Below are 20,060 nucleotides of genomic sequence, written 5' to 3' on the forward strand. Positions count from 1 at the left end.
AATGAATCACAAGTTAGAGTCAAGATTGACAGGAGAAATATAACAACCTCAGATATGCAGATGATACCATCCTAATGGCAGAAAAGTGAAGAGAAGCTAAGGAACCTCTTGATGAAGGTGGACGAGGAGAGTGAAAAAAACGCTTAAAACTCAACATTCAAAAAACAAAGATCATGGCATCAGGTCCAATCACTTCATGACAAATAAATGGGGAAACAATGGAAACAGTGACATATTTTATTTTCTTGGTCTCCAAAATTACTGCAGAGGGTGACTGAAGCCATGAAATTAAAACAGGTTGCTCTGTGGAAGAAAAGTTAGGACCAAACTAGAAAGTATATATATAAAAAATCAGAGACCTTACTTTGCCTAGGAAGATCTTTATAGTCAAATCTATGGTTCCAATAGTCATGTACAGATTTGAGAATTGTACCATAAAGAAGGCTGAGCACTGAAGAATTGATGCTTCTGAACTGTAATGTTTGAGAAGACTCTTGGGAGTCCCCTGGCCAGCAAGGATATCAAACAAGTCCATCCTAAAGGAAATTAACCCTGATGTGAAGAGCTTACTCATTGAAAAAGATGATGATACTGGGAAAGATTGAAGGCAGGAGGAGAAGAGAGTGACAGAGGATGAGATGGTTGGATGGCATCACCAATTCAATGGACATAAATTTGAGTAAACTCTGGGAGATAGTGAAGGACAGGGAAGCCTGGTGTGATACAGTTCATGGGGTGACAATGATTTGGACATGATTTATAGAGTGAACAGTCAGAGAAACAACAAGAAATCAATGGTGAAGTCATATATTCCTAAGGCTTTCTTTATGTCAAGATTAAAAATAAAAAACTATTTTGGCAAGATTGAAAAGAAAAACTATTTTAATTTCTTCACCTGCTTTAGGAATTTTGATATTTTTTACTTCCTCTTCAATGCATTTTTAAATATTTGTCTATAATGATAAATTTCAAGAATTTGTCTATATTGTCTAAATTATCTAATTTTGTTGGAATATATTTGTTCACAGTGTTTCTTTATAATACTTTTTATATTGCTGAGGTTGGAAATAATGAACATATTTCATCCCTGATTTTAACATGTTTTCTCCTTTTTTCATCTCTTTAGCTAAAAAAGCTTGTTAAATTTTGGTCTTCTAAAGAACCTTCTTTAATTCTTCTAACCTTTCCAGTTCCATTTCAGTCCCTCAGTCATGTCCACTCCTTGCAACCCCATGGACTGCAGCATGCCAGGCCTTCGTGTGCATCAACAACACCCCAAGGCTGTTCAAACTCATGTCCATCGAATAGCTGATTCCATCCAACTGTCTCACCTTCTGTCACCCTCTTCTCCTCCTGCCTTCAATCTTTCCCAGTATTAGAGTCTTTTCCAATGAGTCAGTTCTTTTCATCAGGTGGCCAAAGTATTGGAGCTTCAGCTTCAGCATCAGTACTTCCAATGAATATTCAGGGTTGATTTTCTTTACGATTGACTGGTTGGACCTCCTTGCAGTCCAAGGGACTCTCAAGAGTCTTCTCCAACACCACAGTTCAAAAGCATCAATTCTTAAGCACTCAGCTTTCTTTATGGTCCAACTCTCTTATCCATACACGACTAGTTTGACTAAACAGACATTTGTTGGCCAAGTAATGTCTCTGCTTTTTAATATGCTGTCTAGTTTGGTCATAGCTTTTCCTCACAGGATCAAGTGTCTTTTAATTTCATGACTGCAGTCACCATCTTCAGTGATTTTGGAGCCTAAGAAAATGAAGTCTCTCACTGTTTCCATTGTTTCCCCTTCTATTTGCTATGAAGTGATGAAACTGGATGTCATGATTTTAGTTTTCTGAATGCTGAGTTTAAAGCCAACTTTTTCACTCTCCTCTTTCATGTTCATCAAGAGGCTCTCTAACTCCTCTCTGCTTTCTGCCATAATGTTGGTGTCATCTGCATATCTGAGGTTATCAATATTTCTCCCAGCAATCTTGATTCCAGCTTGTGCTTCATGCAGCCTCGCATTTTGCACGATGTACACTGCATATAAGTTAAGTAAACAGGGTGACAATAGACAGCCTTCAGGTACTCCTTTCCCAATTTGGAACTAGTCCTTTTTCCAAATTCCTTTCTAACGTTTGCTTTTTGACATGCATACAAATTTCTCAGGAGACAGATAAGGTAGTCTGGTACTCGCACCTCTTTAAGAATTTTCCACAGTTTGTTGTGATCCACACAGTCAAAGGTTTTGGCATAGTCAGTAAAGCAGAAACAGATGTTTTTCTGGAAATTTATTGCTTTTTCTAAGATCCAACAGATTTGACAATTTGATCGCTGATTCCTCTGCCTTTTCTAAATCCAGTTTGAACACCTAGAAGTACTCAGTTCACTCACTGTTGAAGCCTTGCTTAGAAATTTTGAACATTACTTGTCTAGTGTTTGATTTGAGTGCAATTGTGCAGTATTTTAAACATCATTTGGCATTGCTTTTCTTTGGGATTGTAATGAAAACTGACCTTTTCCAGTCCTGTGGTCACTGTTGAGTTTTCCAAATTTGCTGGCATATTGAGTGCAGCAATTTCACAGCACCATCTTTTGATATTTGAAATAACTCAGCTAGAATTCCATCACCTCCACCAGCTTTGTTTGTAGTGATGCTTTCTAAGGCCCACTTGACTTCGCACTTCAGGATATCTGGCTCTAGGTGAGTGATTGCACCATCGTGCTTCTCTTGGTCATTATGATATTTTTGTAAAGTTCTGTGTATTCTTGCCACCTGTTCTTAATATCTTCTGCTTCTTTTAAGTCCATAATGTTTCTGTACTTCATTGTGCCCACCTTTACATGAAATGTTCCCTTGGTATCTATAATTTTCTTGAAGAGGTCTGTAGTTTTTCCATTCTGTTGTTTTCCTCCATTTCTTTGCATTGATAATTGAGGAAGGCTTTATTATCTCTCCTTGTTATTCTTTGGAACTCTGCATTCAGATGGGTATATTTTCCCTTTTCTCTTTTGCTTTTCACTTCTGTTTTTTTTTTTCTCAGCTATTTGTAAGGCCTCCTCAGACACCATTTTGCCATTTTATTTTTCTTTTCCTTGGGCATGGTCTTGATCACTGCCTCCTATACAATGTCATGAACCTCCATCCATACATAGCTCATCAGGCGCTGTATCAGATCTAATTCCTTGATTATTTGTCGCTTTCACTGTATAATCATAAGGGATTTGATTTAGATCATACCTGAATGGTCTAGTGATTTTCCCTACTTTCTTCAATTTGGCAATAAGGAGTTCATGATCTGAGCCACAGTCAGCTACCTGACTTGTTTTTGCTGACTGTATAAGGTTTCTCTATCTTTGCCTGCAAAGAATATAATCAATCTGATTTCAGTATTGACAGTCTAGTGATCTCCATGTGTAAAGCCATCTCTTGTGTTGTTGGAAGAGGGTTTTTGCTGTGACCAGTGTGTTCTCTTGGCAAAACTCTGCTAGCCTTTGTCCTACTGCATTTTGTACTCCAAGGCCAAATTTGTCTGTTACTCCAGGGATCTCTTGACTTCCTACCTTTGCATTCCAGTTCTCTAGGGTGAAACGGACATCTTTTTTTGATGTTAGTTCTAGAAGGTCTTGTAGGTCATCATTGAACCATTCAACTTCAGTTTCTTCAGCATTAGTGGTTTGGGCATAGACTTGGATTACCGTGATATTGAATGTTTTGCCTTGGAAACAGAGATGATCCTGTTGCTTTTGAAATTGTATCCAAGTTCTGCATTTTAGATTCTTTTGTTAACTATGAGGGTTTTTCCATTTCTTCATATGGATTCTTGCCCACAGTAGTAGATATAATTGTCATCTGAATTAAATTCACCCATCCCAGTCCTTTTTAGTTCACTGATTCCTAAAATGTTAATGTTCACTCTTCCCATCTCCTGTTTGACCACTTCCAATTTACCTTGATTCATGGACCTAACTTTCCAGGTTCCTATGAAATATTGTTCTTTACAGCATCAGACTTGACTTCCATCACCAGTCACATCCACAACTGAGTGTTGTTTTTGCTTTGGCTCCATCTCTTCATTCTTTCTGGAGTTATTCTTCCATTCTTCTCCAGTAGCATATTGGGCCCCTCCAACCTGGGAAGTTCATCTTTCAATATACTATCTTTTTGCCTTTTCATACTGTTCATGGGGTTCTCAAGGCAAGACTACTGAAGTGGTTTTCCATTTCCTTCTCCAGTGGACCATGTTTTGTCAGAACTCTCTATCATGACCTGTCCTTCTTGGGTGGCCCTACATGGCATGGCTCGTAGTTTCAGTGAGTAAGAGAAGGTTGTGGTTGATATGGTCATTTTGTTTAATTTTCTGTAATTGTGATTTTCATTCTGTCTGTCCTCTGATGGTTATGGGTACAAAGCTTATGGAAGCTTCCTAATGGAAGCTACTCTGCTTTAGGTCTTCTAAAAATCTTCATAAAATTTATGACTTTAAAAATTGTTTTTCTTTTTGCTGTTTTATTTCAATTAAAATCTTAACTAGTTCTTTCCTTCTGCCTGCTCTAGGTATAGCTAGTTCCTCTTTTTAAGTTTCTTAAGACTCAGCTTATTTTGAGATATTTCTCTTTTTCAAATACAAATATTTGTATTTATAAATTTCTCTGGAAGACTACATCAACTGCAGCCCAGAAATTGTTATATATTTTGTTTTCTTTTTAAGTCAGTTAAACATATTTTCTGAGTTACCTTTACCTTTGATTGATTAATAGGTTACTGAGCAACTAAGCACAACAATGATATTTCATAGCAATGATAGTTCTGTGTTTTCTTCAAATCATATTTTAACTCTCAATGTTAAACTACTAGTTATAAGTATTTAATTTTTAAAATGTATACTTGTATATGTATGACTGAGTCCCTTTGCTGTTCACCTGAAACTATCACATTATTGTTAATACACTAATACCAAGTGTTTTAGTGTAAAAAAGATAAAAAAAAAAAAAAACACCTTATGGAATCTAAAAAATACCTACTTGGATTCCATAAGATTTTATTTTTTTAATTTTTTATCTTTTTTACATTAAAACGCTTGGTGGACTGGAAAAGGTCAGTTTTTATTCCAATCCCAAAGAAAGGCAATGCCAAAGAATGCTCAAACTACCACACAATTGCACTCATCTCACATACTAGTAAAGTAATGTTCAAAATTGTCCAAAGCAGGCTTCAGCAATATGTGAACTGTGAAATTCCTCATGTTCAAGCTGGTTTTAGAAAAGGCAGAGGAACCAGAGATCAAATTGCCAACATCTGATGGCTCATAGAAAAAACAAGAGAGTTCCAGAACAACATCTATTTCTGCTTTATTGACTATGCCAAAGCCTTTGACTGTGTGGATCACAATAAACTGTGGAAAATTCTGAAAGGGATGGGAATACCAAACCACTTGACCTGCCTCTTGAGAAATCTGTATGCAGGTCAGGAAGCAACAGTTAGAACTGGATATGGAACAACAGACTGGTTCCAAATAGGAAAAGGAGTACGTCAAGCCTGTATATTGTCACCCTGTTTATTTAACTTATATGCAGAGTACATCATGAGAAACGCTGGACTGGAAGAAGCACAAGCTGGAATCAAGATTGCCGGGAGAAATACCAATAACCTCAGATATGCAGATGACACCACCCTTATGGCAGAAAGTGAAGAGGAACTAAAAAGCCTCTTGATGAAGGTTGAAAGTGGACAGTGAAAAGTTGGCTTAAAGCTCAATATTCAGAAAATGAAGATCATGGCATCTGGTTCCATCACTTCATGGGAAATAGATGGGAAACAGTGGAAACAGTGTCAGACTTTATTTTTGGGGGCTCCAAAATCACTGCAGATGGTGACTGCAGCCATGAAATTAAAAGACGCTTACTCCTTGGAAGGAAAGTTATGACCAACCTAGATAGCATATTCAAAAGCAGAGACATTACTTTACCAACAAAGGTCCGTCTAGTCAAGGTTATGGTTTTTCCTGTGGTCATGTATGAATGTGAGAGTTGGACTGTGAAGAAGGCTGAGCGCCAAAGAACTGATGCTTTTGAACTGTGGTGTTGTAGAAGACTCTTCAGAATCCCTTGGACTGCAAGGAGATCCAACCAGTCCATTCTGAAGGAGATCAGCCCTGGGATTTCTTTGGAAGGAATGATGTTAAGCTGAAACTCCAGTACTTTGGCCACCTCATGCGAAGAGTTGACTCATTGGAAAAGACTCTGATGCTGGGAGGGATCGGGGGCAGGAGGAGAAGGGGACGACAGGATGAGATGGCTGGATGGCATCACTGACTCAATGGACGTGAGTCTCAGTGAACCCCGGGAGTTGGTGATGGACAGGGAGGCCTGGCATGCTGTGATTCATGGGGTTACAAAGAGTTGGACACGACTGAGCGACTGAACTGAACTGAAGCATATTTTATATGCTTAATGGGCAACCTTTATGGACACTTTTAGATTTAATTTTCCTTATCATATCCACTTAAAAAATATAGAAAAAAAATTTATAGAATACTAATCAAGACATTGCAATTTTCTTTACCTCTGAAATAGTTGGATGTTATTACATTTCTTAAAATTCCCAATCATTTTGTCTTTCAGAAAGTTAAAACATTTTAATTGAATCTTATTTAATATAAATTTATATGGATATTTAATTGGACCTGAAATTTTTACCTTCCCTTTTATTCAGTCATGTCATACCAGTAATTTAGCACCTTTTTTACATGTTACATGTTTTATAAATATTTCTTGCTGTAAACTATACCCATCAATTTCTCTCTTTTCTGAATTTCTAAGAACTTACTACTTTCTTAACTTGGTTATTAACCAGCTACATGATTAGTAATGTTCCCCTTTATGTTTATTTCTCTCATTTTAACCATCAGCACCATTATTGTTACCAATTATTCAACTTTTTAAAAGTTTTTCACAAGTATTACACTTTAAAACACTTTTCTTTTTTGCAGGTATGTGATTTTCAAAACATTAAAAAATTTGTAAATCATAAGCACTAATCAAGCAGAATCAATGCTGACCATAAACTACTGAAAACCATGCTGAGAGGAAGGTCAGAATAGCAACCAGAGGGTCATTAATATTATAGTTTGAATTTTATAGATCTGTTTCTTGAAAAAAATCTGAGTACTTAGTCTATGATTGCAAGAATTCTTTGAAATTGAAAAGATAATTGAGAATAACAATGTCCTCACTCTCATGGAGTGTATATACTAGTTGTGAAGACATAAATAATAGCTAGCACTCTCAATTTTATCTTATTTCTAGACTTGGGATAATGACCTCTAAATAACAGACAGCAGAAATATTTGTGATTGTTGGCAGTAATCACAATGATGACATTGTTAAGAGTTATGCAGATCCTGAAGCAGCCACTTTCCATATTAAAACATGTTTTGAAAATGTGCATGTAAACCTGACGCTGTGTCTCAGTTCAGTTCAGTCTCTCAGTCATGCCTGATGCTTTGTGACCCCATGGACTGCAGAATGCCAGGCCTCCCTGTCCATCACCAACTCACGGAGTTTACTCAAACTCAACGTTCATCGAGTAGGTGATGCCATCCAACCATCTCATCCTCTGTCATCCCCTTCTCCTCCCACCTTCAATCTTTCCCAGCATCAGGGTCTTTTCCAGTAAGTCAGTTCTTCACATCAGGTGGCCAAGATATTGGAGTTTCAGCTTCAGCATCAGCCCTTTCAATGAATATTCAGGACTGATTTCCTTTAGGATTTACTGGTTGGATCTCCTTGCTGTTCAAGGGATTATCAGAAGAGAAAATAAGGTCTCCAGTGTGAGACTTGTTTTCTGTTTAAGTGTCTCATCTCTAAGGAATTAGCAAAATATAGAAATTACATTAGTAAAAACATGAAACCTTGTTTTTCCAAATGGATTCCACTTACCACCCACATTATTAGATAGGAATGCCTGCTGAGGAATGGTATTACTTCCTCAGCTCCTATTCACATTTATAAAGATAATTAAAATGTGTCAAATATTTATGTAACCCCATTAGAATGCTCATTTTTAAAATATTGCCATAAATAATCATTAACTATTGTTCGTAGGCATCTTCATTCTGATCCAAACTGAAGCTCTTTAAGTATTAATTAAGTATTCAGCACCTAGTTAAACTAAATTAAAAATCCATCTCAAATTAAAATCTCAAGGCAATATTGTAGAAGCAAAAATACTATTTTAGGAATAGGACAGTGAAGTGCTTTCTGGAGCAGTGACTTCAGTGCAACACATACATTTCCTGGCACATCTTTTCTTTTTATTCAATAAGCACTGTTTCCATGAAGATTCTTTTGTTCTGGGCTCAATGATAGGCACAACAATAGGTAGGAAAAGCAGTCAGATCCATTTACTGCCATCTCAGAGGTGCTGTGATGATGCAAAAAAAACAGATAAATAAACTAGATAAATGTGTCACATTATTTAAATGACATTATCTATTATGTTTTTAAATACAATGATTACATGTTATACAGTCACCTCTCATCTCATTTAACTTTTGTATCTCCCTAAAGTTAGAACAGAGCCAGGACTTAAAACTAGGTTTTATAATTCTAAAACCCATCCCATTCTCTACAGATGTATTCTCTCCAAGGCATTTATTATCTGGCTTGACTCATGGCAGAAAGCAGAGATTATATTTTTAAGATTTAAACAAAGCTTGTTTTAAGGAAATTTAATTTCCTTAAGAACTTTAGTTTCCTAAGGTTTGGAAAAACAACAATTAGATATTGAGAATATTTTTGTCCTCCAATGACTTTCTAACATGACATAGGCATAGGCGTTTTTGAGGCTATTTCTCACAAGTATAATCATTTGCATCTGTAAACATGGTTGCCATATTCTATTCTTTTTTGGTACATAGTACATTATTATGAGACTGTGACAGGTAAACTGATTTCACTGTTTTTCAGTGGTTCACCTATACTCCTCTTGAATGGGGAAGAAATATTTCTCAAAGTAGATTGTAAGTTTTATTTTCTCAGAACTCGGTATTGGTTGTTGAGGGCAGTATGAAAGGCTGGCTATATTAGTTTTCTAATGTTGCTCTAACAAATTATCACAACCTCAGTGCTTAAAACAATGTACCTTTATTCTCTTACACTTCTGGAGTTTACTTGTCCCCAGACAGGCTCATTGGTGTGAGGACATGGTGTTATCTAAGCAGGCTCCTCTTAGAGACATTGAAGGATATGTTGTCTTTTGCACTTGCTAGAGTTTATGGCACCCCACCCCAGTACTCTTGCTTGGAAAATCCCATGGACGGAGGAGCCTGTTAGGTTTCAATCCATGAGGTCGCTAAGAGTCAGACACGACTGAGTGACTTCACTTTCACTTTTCACTTTCATGCATTGGAGAAGGAAATGGCAACCCACTCCAGTGTTCTTGCCTGGAGAATCCCAGGGACAGGGGAGCCTGGTGGGCTGCTGTCTGTGGGGTCGCACAGAGTCGGACACGACTGAAGTGACTTAGCATAGCATAGAGTTTACCTACATTCCTTGGCTTATGACCCTCTCTTTCATCTTCAGTGCCACCAGCATAGCGTCTTTAGTTTTCTCTTTCTTTCCCAATTTTTCTCTTGTTATTTCACCTTCTCTGCTTTTGACTCTCTTCCATCCTTTTCATAAGTACCCACGTGAGCACATCATTAGGCCTTCCTGGAAAATCATAACCCTCTATCACAAGATTCTTAATCACAGATACAAAGTCCCTTTTGCCGTGTGAGCGAATGTATTCACAGGTTCTAGTGATTAGGACATACATCTTTTTTTTTTCTTTCTGATGGTGGCTGTTGTAATTATTCAGCTCAAAATAATGATTGTTATTTCTATTTTGGAATTGTTTTCAAAATGTTTTGCTTTTAAAATTTCCACTGTCCACCAGATAAGAATTTCAAGTGTAAAAATTGTTAATTGCATACTGTTTTCTTCTAGTGAAAAGAAGAATCAAGGTTACGCCTCTCTGAGGGAAACAGAAAAACCTCGGTTCCACTGGGTCAAAGATCCATTCTTTTTTTAATTGCATAATTAACTTACAATACTATATTAGTTGTACCTGTATTGGATAGTAATTCAGTATTTTTACAAAATATACTAAATTAAGGTTATTACAAGTCAATGAATATAATTCCCTCTGTTATACAATATATCCTCATTGCTTTTTATACATTACAGTTTTATCTATTTTATACTTAATAGTTTGTATATCTTAATCCTATAACCCTATCTTGCCCCTTCCCACTGGTAATCATTACTTTGTTTTTATATCTGTGAGTTTACTTCTGTTTTGCTATATACACTTATGTGTTTTATTTTCTTAGGCTCCACATATAAGTGAACTTCCTGATGTTCAAGCTGGTTTTAGAAAAGGCAGAGGAACCAGAGACCAAATTGCCAACATCTGCTGGATCATGGAAAAAGCAAGAGAGTTCCAGAAAAACATCTATTTCTGTTTTATTGACTATGCCAAAGCCTTTGACTGTGTGGATTACAATAAACTGTGGAAAATTCTGAAAGAGAAGGGAATACCAGACCACCTGACCTGCCTCTTGAGAAATTTATATGCAGGTCAGGAAGCAACAGTTAGAACTGGACATGGAACAACAGACTGGTTCCAAATAGGAAAAGGAGTACGTCAAGGCTATATATTGTCACCCTGCTTATTTAACTTCTATGCAGAGTACATCATGAGAAACGCTGGACTGGAAGAAGCACAAGCTGGGATCAAGATTGCCGGGAGAAATATCAATAACCTCAGATATGCAGATGACACCACCCTTATGGCAGAAAGCGAAGAGGAACTAAAAAGCCTCTTGATGAAGGTGAAAGTGAAGAATGAAAAAGTTGTCTTAAAGCTCAACATTCAGAAAACGAAGATCATGGCATCTGGTCCCATCACTTCATGGGAAATAGATGGGGAAACAGTAGAAACAGTGTCAGACTTTATTTTTGGGGGCTCCAAAATCACTACAGATGGTGACTGCAGCCATGAAATTAAAGACACTTACTCCTTGGAAGGAAAGTTATGACCAACCTAGATAGCATATTCAAAAGCAGAGACATTACTTTGCCAACAAAGGTTCGTCTAGTCAAGGCTATGGTTTTTCCTGTGGTCATGTATGGATGTGAGAGTTGGACTGTGAAGAAGGCTGAGCACTGAAGAATTGATGCTTTTGAACTGTGGTGTTGGAGAAGACTCTTGAGAGTCCCTTGGACTGCTAGGAGATCCAACCAGTCTATCCTAAAGGACATCAGCCCTGGGTGTTCTTTGGAAGGACTGATGTTGAAGCTGAAACTCCAATACTTTGGCCACCTGGTGTGAAGAACTGATTCACTGGAAAAGACAGTGATGCTGGGAAATATTGAGGGAGGAGGAGAAGGGGACAACAGAGGATGAGATAGTTGGAAGGCATCACTGACTCGATGGACATGAGTTTGGGTAAACTCTGGGAGTTGGTGATGGACAGGGAGGTCTGGTGTGCTGCAGTTCATGGGGTCACAAAGAGTCGGACACTACTGAGTGACTGAACTGAACCGAACTGAACTAACTGACTGACTGACTGTAGTTCTATTTTTAAATTTTTGAGGAAATTCTGTACTGTTTTCCACAGTGGCTACACCAAATTACATTCCCACGAACAGTGTACAAGAGTTCCCTTTTTTCCACATCCTTGCCAACATTTGTTTTCTGTGCTCTTTTATACATAGACATTCTGAAAATTGTAAGGTGATATCTCATTGGTGTTTTAATCTTCATTTCTCTAGTAATTGGCAGCATTGTGTCACTTTTTATGTATATGTCAGCCATTTGTATGTCTTCTTTGGAAAAATGTCTAATGAGTTCCTCTACTCATATTTTGTTTGAGTTGTTTGATATCGGAATGCATTATATAAGATAAGCTGCATATACATATGTGTGTATATATACACACACTCACATATATATATATATATATATATATATATACACACTAAATAATAACACTTTGTTGGTCATATCGTTTGCAAATATTTCCTCCCACATTGTAAGTTTTATTTTCATTTGATGATGTTTTTCTTTGCTTTGCAGAATTTTTAAGTTTAATAGGTTTTTAAGTTTAATAGGTTTTTAAGTTTAATAGGTTTTGTTTATTTTTATTTTAATCTTTTATCGTAAGGGACAGATCCAAAGAGATACTACTATAATTTTTGTCAAAGAGTGTTCTGCCTATGTTCTCTTCTGGGAGTTTTATAGTTTCCATACCTACATTTAAATCTTTAATCCATTTATATATATTTACTTTTGTTTAACTAACAAAGCACACAGTCAGCATTTGTATCCATATGTTCTGAATTTGCATATTCAACAAATCATAAATCACAGTATTTGAGGAAAAAATTCCAGACAGTACCAAAAAGCAAACCTAAAATTTTCTACTTTCAGGTAACTATTTACATAGTGTTTCCATTGTATTAGATATTGTTTAAGTAATCTAGAAATGATTTAAAGTATATGGGAAGATGTATGTAAGTTACATGCAAACACTATTTCATTTTATATAAAGGAATTGAGTAGCATGGATTTTTATATTTGTGGTGGTCCTGGACCCAACCTCTCAAGGACACTGAAGGACAACTGTATATCATATCATTTTATGTCTGGATTCTTTCCTTACTAGACTATAAGCTGACAAAAAATATCATGTTTTTTCCTCATCATACTCTCCATATTCCCTATATCCATGCCCATAGATTGAAGTAAGTAATACTACAGAATTATTATGAATAAATAAATGAGTCAAGATTGGATTAGAAAGAACTCCATAAGAGGCTAAGTATAGAACAAGGAATAAAAACATGAATTCTTCCATTTCTTAAATATTTATATGCCTTTCTCTTAATCATTCTGACAGTGTCACAGTGGCCATGAAATATATGAATTTTACTCCTGATTTCTCAGAATTTAAAGGTGCTAAAATGTATATGCTCTTTATAGCAGCAAATTCTTTCCAGTGTGACACTTTGTGGGTTGCCATTAGGAATTTTATGCAGTTATGTGAATATTTCATTCTGTTTTTTTTTTTTTTTTTTTTTCTGGTTTAAAGTCTCATAAGGACACCTATTTGTTGGGAAACATGAATTGAGTAGAGTATAATTGCTTTCTCATTCTCCCAGGCTCTTTTTACGATCTTAAAACAGATACTAACCTGAGGGGAGAAAGGAAGCAATTATTATGATAGCCTAGACTAAGAAACTGTAGCAGGAAACAAAGCCAGCTATGTATTTTGAATTAACTCAAAGTCCACTGAAGAACTCATAATAAGCAATCAGAGGGCATGAATTTATAACTGAATTTTTGTAGCTTCTATTTATTCAAATTAAGGAAACGTAGTTCTTTGAAGGCCTGTAAGATTGGATCAAGTTAGGAAGCCAAAAAACCTCTCTTTCTCTCTCATAAGGCATTTCTTCTTTTTTTAAATATATATATATATATATATATATATATATATAATTTGAGGGATAAATGCTTTACAGAATTGTGTTGGTTTCTGCCAAACATCAACATGAATCAGACATAGGTATACATATGTCCCCTCCCTCTTGAACCTCCCTCCCACCTCCCTTCCCATCACACCTCCCTCCCCATCCCAGCCCTCTAGGTTGATACAGAGCCCCTGGTTTGAGTTCCCTGAGTCATACAGCAAATTCCCATTGGTTATCTATTTTACATATGGTAATGTAAGTTTCCATGTTACTCATTCCATAAATCCCATTGTCTCCTTAATGAATAAACTTCCCAGATGGCTAAGAATCTGCCTGCAATTCAAGAAATATGGATTTGATCTCTGGGTTAGGAAGATCCCCTGGAGAAGGAAATGGTAACCTACTCCAGAATTCTTTACTGGAAAATCCCATGGACAGAGGTTACAAGTCAGGTTACAATCCATAGGGTCACAAAAGAATCAGATGCGACTTAATGACTAAGCATATTCTCCTCCTCATCTTATTTTTCTTCTTGCCCTTTCTTCTTGTCCTTTAAATAATAAACCTCAAGAAAACTCCCAAGGAAAGCTCATTCAGCTAATAAAATGTGAATATGAAATGTTAGAAGTTATTTTCCGTGATTATCTCATCTACCTCATGCAAAGATTCCTGCTGGCATCAATTACATAGTGAAACCTCTGTGATATTTGACCAATTATGAATTCAATGGTCTCTACTGGGAGTGTATACATATATATATATATAAATATATATAAAAACTTTAAGTTTAAGTATATATATATGTTAAACTTAAAGTTTAAAAAAATGATGGAAATAATATTCTAGGGCATGAAGACCTTTTTGTGGTAACTCTCTTTTGGGTCTTAAGGGTTGTTAAAGAAACACAGGGAAAGAAAATGAAAATGAATCTCCAGGGATGAAGGAATAAGGTGTTTTTGTTTCTTACAACTTGGGATAGATGACATTTTAGCACATGTCACTCTGAGAGGGTTTTTGTTGAAGAATGAGCTCATCCTTTATTAATGGTGAACTTTAAGGCACTTTTTATGGCTAAAGAACTCTCTCCTGTCTTCTTACTTGTCCTAGATTTTTGCTGCTATACTCTTCTCACCAGAGAAACATTTATCTTGAACTAATGAAAGTCAGCAGTTGTAGTTAAGAGTGCCACTTAAGACTCATGTCAATAATCATTTGAATATTATTGGGTAGAATGTAATATTGCCCATAAATTTTTCATTTTATTTTATGAATTATCTTAAATCCCATTGTTGATTTTCCAGGCAAGAATACTGGAGTGGGTTGTCATTTCCTTTTCCAGGAGATCTTCCCAACCCAGGGATTGAACAAAATTCTCTCCCGCATTGTAGGCAGAGGCTTTACCATCTGAGCCACCAGGGAAGTCCTATTGTTGATGAAAATGTGTTCATATGCTTGTTTCTTGCTAAGATGGGTGTAGATTTTACCATTAATTAGAATAATTAATCTATACAATAATTTTTGTATGTATGATGGCAAACATGGATGAAAATTTAGTATGTAATATTCTTGTTATTCTACTGTTTTAAAATATCTAATTTTAATAAGTGCATTAGTCAAATATTTAATTGCATTCAGTTTTAATTTCAAAAAACTAAAATAATTATTTTAAAATAAGTAGTGTGTATTAGAAATAACATAAGCTTGAGTGCAAACACCAGGGTGTTAATCCAATTCTGCCAGTAACAACTGATTTTTCTTTTGGATCCTCATTTTTTCTTTTAAGGTAAAATGTAAACAGTACTTACTATGCTTCAGGCTGTTACACAGGGCTGTGGTATAGACTAAATGCAATCAGGTGTAGCAAAAATGAATTTACATTGAGTTGTTATTATTATCCTCTCAAATAATAAAGATAAAATACTGGGGATATGTTTCTTTGAAAAATTGCATTTGTATTTTCAGGAAAGAAAATTAAGCAGTGTGTGAAACAAGATTAGCTCCTAAAACATACCCTGGGAGGACACCTGACATCCTAGAATTGTGAATCAATGGCTGATTCAATTTATTATAATGTACCTTAGGGAGAAATATTTTTCCCTTATTTTTATACCAGACTCTGTGGAGATTACAATCCCTGTTTCTCAAAGATTTTATGACAAAAGCTGTTACTAGCGAATTATTCATTTTCAAAAGATAATAGGAAAATAATACAAGAAGATGCAATAATAATAGCATAGAAACTGGTTTTAAAATCAAACATCATGTTTAGTCTCTGTTTTAAGGGCAGTACAATAAATAGTAGTCTGGCAAATAAGAATAACTGTGAAATACCTCTAAAATTTATTTAAATGTCTGTTGTAAAATGTCAGAGGTGATACAATTAACAGTCCTTACTGAAAGTTCTAATTATCTATTCCTTTTTCAGTTTCCCACAAAACCTGCAGTTCATCTCTTCTGATCTTCCTCCTTCACTCACAAATCTGCAAAACTCTGATTTTCTTTTTGTTTCTTACACTCACATTTTTATTATGAGTATCTATTTGTCAACTGTGATTTCCTTAGTTTATTTTCTCTTTCTCTTTTCTCTTTCTTCTTTCTCTCTCTCTTCCCTGCAAATTTTCTGGGCTGAATCAAATTGATACTGAACACACAGATGTTCTCAATACCTCTTATGGATCCCTGAAGCTTTATAATTTAAAAATGGAATTAACTCACATAATACATCCAAACCAAAGTAGTTGTATGATATCCACCTCACTTTGTTGTGATTAACCTCTTGTCTGATAAATTTGGAATTGCCTTGAAGCAAATATAAAGATAGATGAGGATACAATAAAATTTAATCAAGTTACAGGGTCTTCCTAAGTTATTTTTTATGTGACTGATAAATTATTTTGAAAAATGAAGATGATACACACTCTTTGGAGTCATGTTTACTATCTAAGTGAGGCATCTTTGTCCAGTTCAGAGCAGAAACCTTTAAGAAAAACCACAGAGTATTTCACATTCCATGGTATTTGTTTTCAATCTTGCTTGATAAAAACATAAACATGATGTTTGCAATAAAAAGTATGTTATATTTGCAAAATAAATCAAACAATTTTGTTTAATTATATATAAATGTAATAAATCAGTAAAAAGCATTTCTTTTGTCTTTTACTTGCCTCCATGGGCCAGGCTAAAATTATTTTAACATACCTAATATTATTCAGCATTCTTTTTTTTTTTTTTAATTTTATTTTATTTTTAAACTTTACATAATTGTATTAGTTTTGCCAAATATCAAAATGAATCCATCACAGGTATACATGTGCTCCCCATCCTGAACCCTCCTCCCTCCTCCCTCCCCATACCATCCCTCTGGGTCGTCCCAGTGCATGATTTCTTTTTTTTTAATTTTATTTTATTTTTAAACTTTACATAATTGTATTAGTTTTGCTAAATATAAAAATGAATCCACCACAGGTATACATGTGTTCCCCATCCTGAACCCTCCTCCCTCCTCCCTCCCCATACCATCCCTCAATGATTTCTAAGTTTACCTTTAAAAAATAATTTTTCACTTTCAAAGACATGAAAAGAAAACTCATAAATCATATACCTACATACATATTGGATAAAAATATATTTGTCAAGATATTTGCAAACACATACACACCCATATATGTATGGTGTGTATGTACATGTACATGTATATGTGTATATGCTGCTGCTGTTGCTGCTAAGTCGCTTCAGTCGTGTCCAACTCTGTGTGACCTCATAGACGGCAGCCCATTAGGCTCCTCTGTCCCTGGGATTCTCCAGGCAAGAACACTGGAGTGGGTTGCCATTTCCTTCTCCAATGCATGAAAGTGAAAAGTGAAAGTGAGGTCGCTCAGTCGTGCCTGACTCTTAGCGACCCCCGTGGACTGCAGCCCACCAGGCTCCTCTGTCCATGGGATTTTCCAGGCAAGAGTACTGGAGTGGGGTGCCATTGTCTTCTCCATATGTGTGTGTGCCTATGTATATATGCACACACACATATGGGATAATCCTTTTTAAAAGTGGCACAGGCCAATTTGATGTCTGTTTGCAATATTTGAACTTTGTTCTATACTTTATGTGCTATGTAGATATAAACTTACATAGACCAAAATTTTAAAGATAAATTATAAACCTTAAAGAAGAAAAGAGGAGAAAACATGAATGTTCCTAGGTTAGAGAAAGAGTGGTTGCTACTCCTTGTAATATGTCTAGAATAATAAACAGATATTATAAAGGCTTGGGAGATTCCATATAAGGGGTGTCATATGATATTTTTTCTCTGTCTGATTTACTTCACTCAGTATGACAATCTCTAGGTCCATCCACATAGTTTCAAATGGAATTATTTCATTTTTAATGGCTGAGTAATATTCCAGTATATATATGTGTGTGTGTGTGTGTGTGTGTGTGTATCACATTTTCTTTATATATTCCTCTGCTTTGGACATTTGGGTTGCTTCCATGTCTTGGCTATTGTAAACAGTGCTGCAATGAACACTGGGTTGCAGGTATCCTTTCAAATCATGTTTTTCTCCAGATATATGCCCATGAGTGGGCTTGCAGGGACATATGCTACCTCTATTTTTAGTGTTTTTAAGGAACTTACATAGTGTTCTCCATAGTGGCTGTCAGTGAGTCAGTTCAATCTCTCAGTCATGTCCAATTCTTGGCAACCCAATGGACTGCAGAATGCCTGGCTTCCCTGTCTATCACCAACTCGCAGAGCTCACCCAGACTCATACCCAAAGAGTTGGTGATGTCATCCAACCATCTCATCCTTTGTTGTCCCCTTCTCCTCCCACCTTCAATCTTCTCCAGCATCAGGGTCTTTTCCAATGAGTCAGTTATGCATATTAAGTGGCCAAAGTATTGGAGTTTCAGCTTCAGCACCAGTCCTTCCAATTAATATTCAGGACTGATTTCCTTTAGAATGGACTGGTTTTATCTCCTTGCAGTCAAGGGACTCTCAAAGAATCTTTTCCAACACCGCTGTTCAAAAGCATCAATTCTTTGGCTCTCAGCTTTCTGTATGGTTCAACTCTCACATCCATACATGACCACTGGAAAAATTATAGCTTTGACTAGACAGACCTTTGTTGGCAAAATAATATCTCTGCTTTGTAATATGCTGTCTAGGTTTGTCATAGGTTTTCTTTCAAGGAGCAAGTGTCTTTTAATTTCATGGCTGCAGTCACCATCTGCAATGATTTTGGAGATCCAAAAGATAAAGTCTCTCCCCGTTTCCACTGTTTCCCCATCTATTTCCCATGAAGTGATGGGGCTGGATGCCATGATCTTCGATTTTTGAATGCTGAGCTTTAAGCCAACCTTTTCACTCTCCTCTTTTACCTTCATCAAGAAGTTCTTTAGTTCCTCTTCACTTTCTGTCATCTGCATATCTGAGCTTATTGATATTTCTCCTGGTGATCTTGATTCCAGCTTGTGCTTCATCCAGCCCAACATTTTGCATGAGGTACTCTGCATATAAGTTAAATCATCAGGGTGACAACATACAGGCTTGATGCATTATTTTCCCAATTTGGAACCAGTCTGTTGTTCCATGTACAGTTCTAACTGTTGCTTCTTGACCTGAATACAGATTTCTCAGGGGACAGGTAAGGTGGTCTGGTATTCCCTTCTCCTTAAGAATTTTCCACAGTATCTTGTGATCCACAAAGTCAAAGGCTTTGGTGTACCTGTTTACATTCCCAAAAGAAATGTTACCAATGCATTTACTTGCAAAACAGAAATAAACTCATAGACTTGGAGAATGAACTTGTAATTGCCAGTGGGAAGTATAGGGGGAAAGGATATTGGATGGTTATTTACACATTGCTATGTTCAAAATGGATAACCAACACAGAACTACTGTATAGTACATGGAACTCAGCCCAGTGTTATGTGGCAGCCTGGATGAGAAGGGAGTTTGGGGGAGAATGGATACATGCATATATGTGGCTGAGTCCCTTTTCTATTCACCTGAATTTGTCACAGCATTGTTGACTGGCTATACCTCAATGTAAGAATAATAATAATAATAAAGAAAAAAAACTACATAAAATTAAGGCCTTCGGCACATCTCAACTCGTAATTACATATAAAAAAGAAAAAAAAAAAAGAACAAAAGAATCTCAGTGCGCATTCTCCCATATTCCAGATCTAAGCTTTATTGAATAACAACAGCAATTTAGGGGAAAAAAAAAAAAAAAAAAACCCGAATACAAAATAAACAGCTTGGTTTAATATATGAAAATATCTATCAAACAGTAAAGTTAATGGGACATTTTATAATTTGTACACAATAATTTCTGAAGTGTTTTAGAACATTGTCAAGCGACATTGGAAAAAATGTTAAGAATTGATGTGATTGATGATGGATGAATATTTTTGTGCTTCCCATTGTTGTTATAAATTGTTTTTAAAAATACTTTAATAAGCTGCTGCATTAATATGAAAAAAAATAAAGGATTGGGGGAAAAAAGATGGCTAAAGATAGGCAAGTGTCTTTTTGTAGTAGATAGAATCT

The sequence above is a fragment of the Bos indicus x Bos taurus genome, chromosome 15 (assembly GCF_003369695.1).
Source record: "Bos indicus x Bos taurus breed Angus x Brahman F1 hybrid chromosome 15, Bos_hybrid_MaternalHap_v2.0, whole genome shotgun sequence".
Taxonomy (NCBI): domain Eukaryota; kingdom Metazoa; phylum Chordata; class Mammalia; order Artiodactyla; family Bovidae; genus Bos; species Bos indicus x Bos taurus.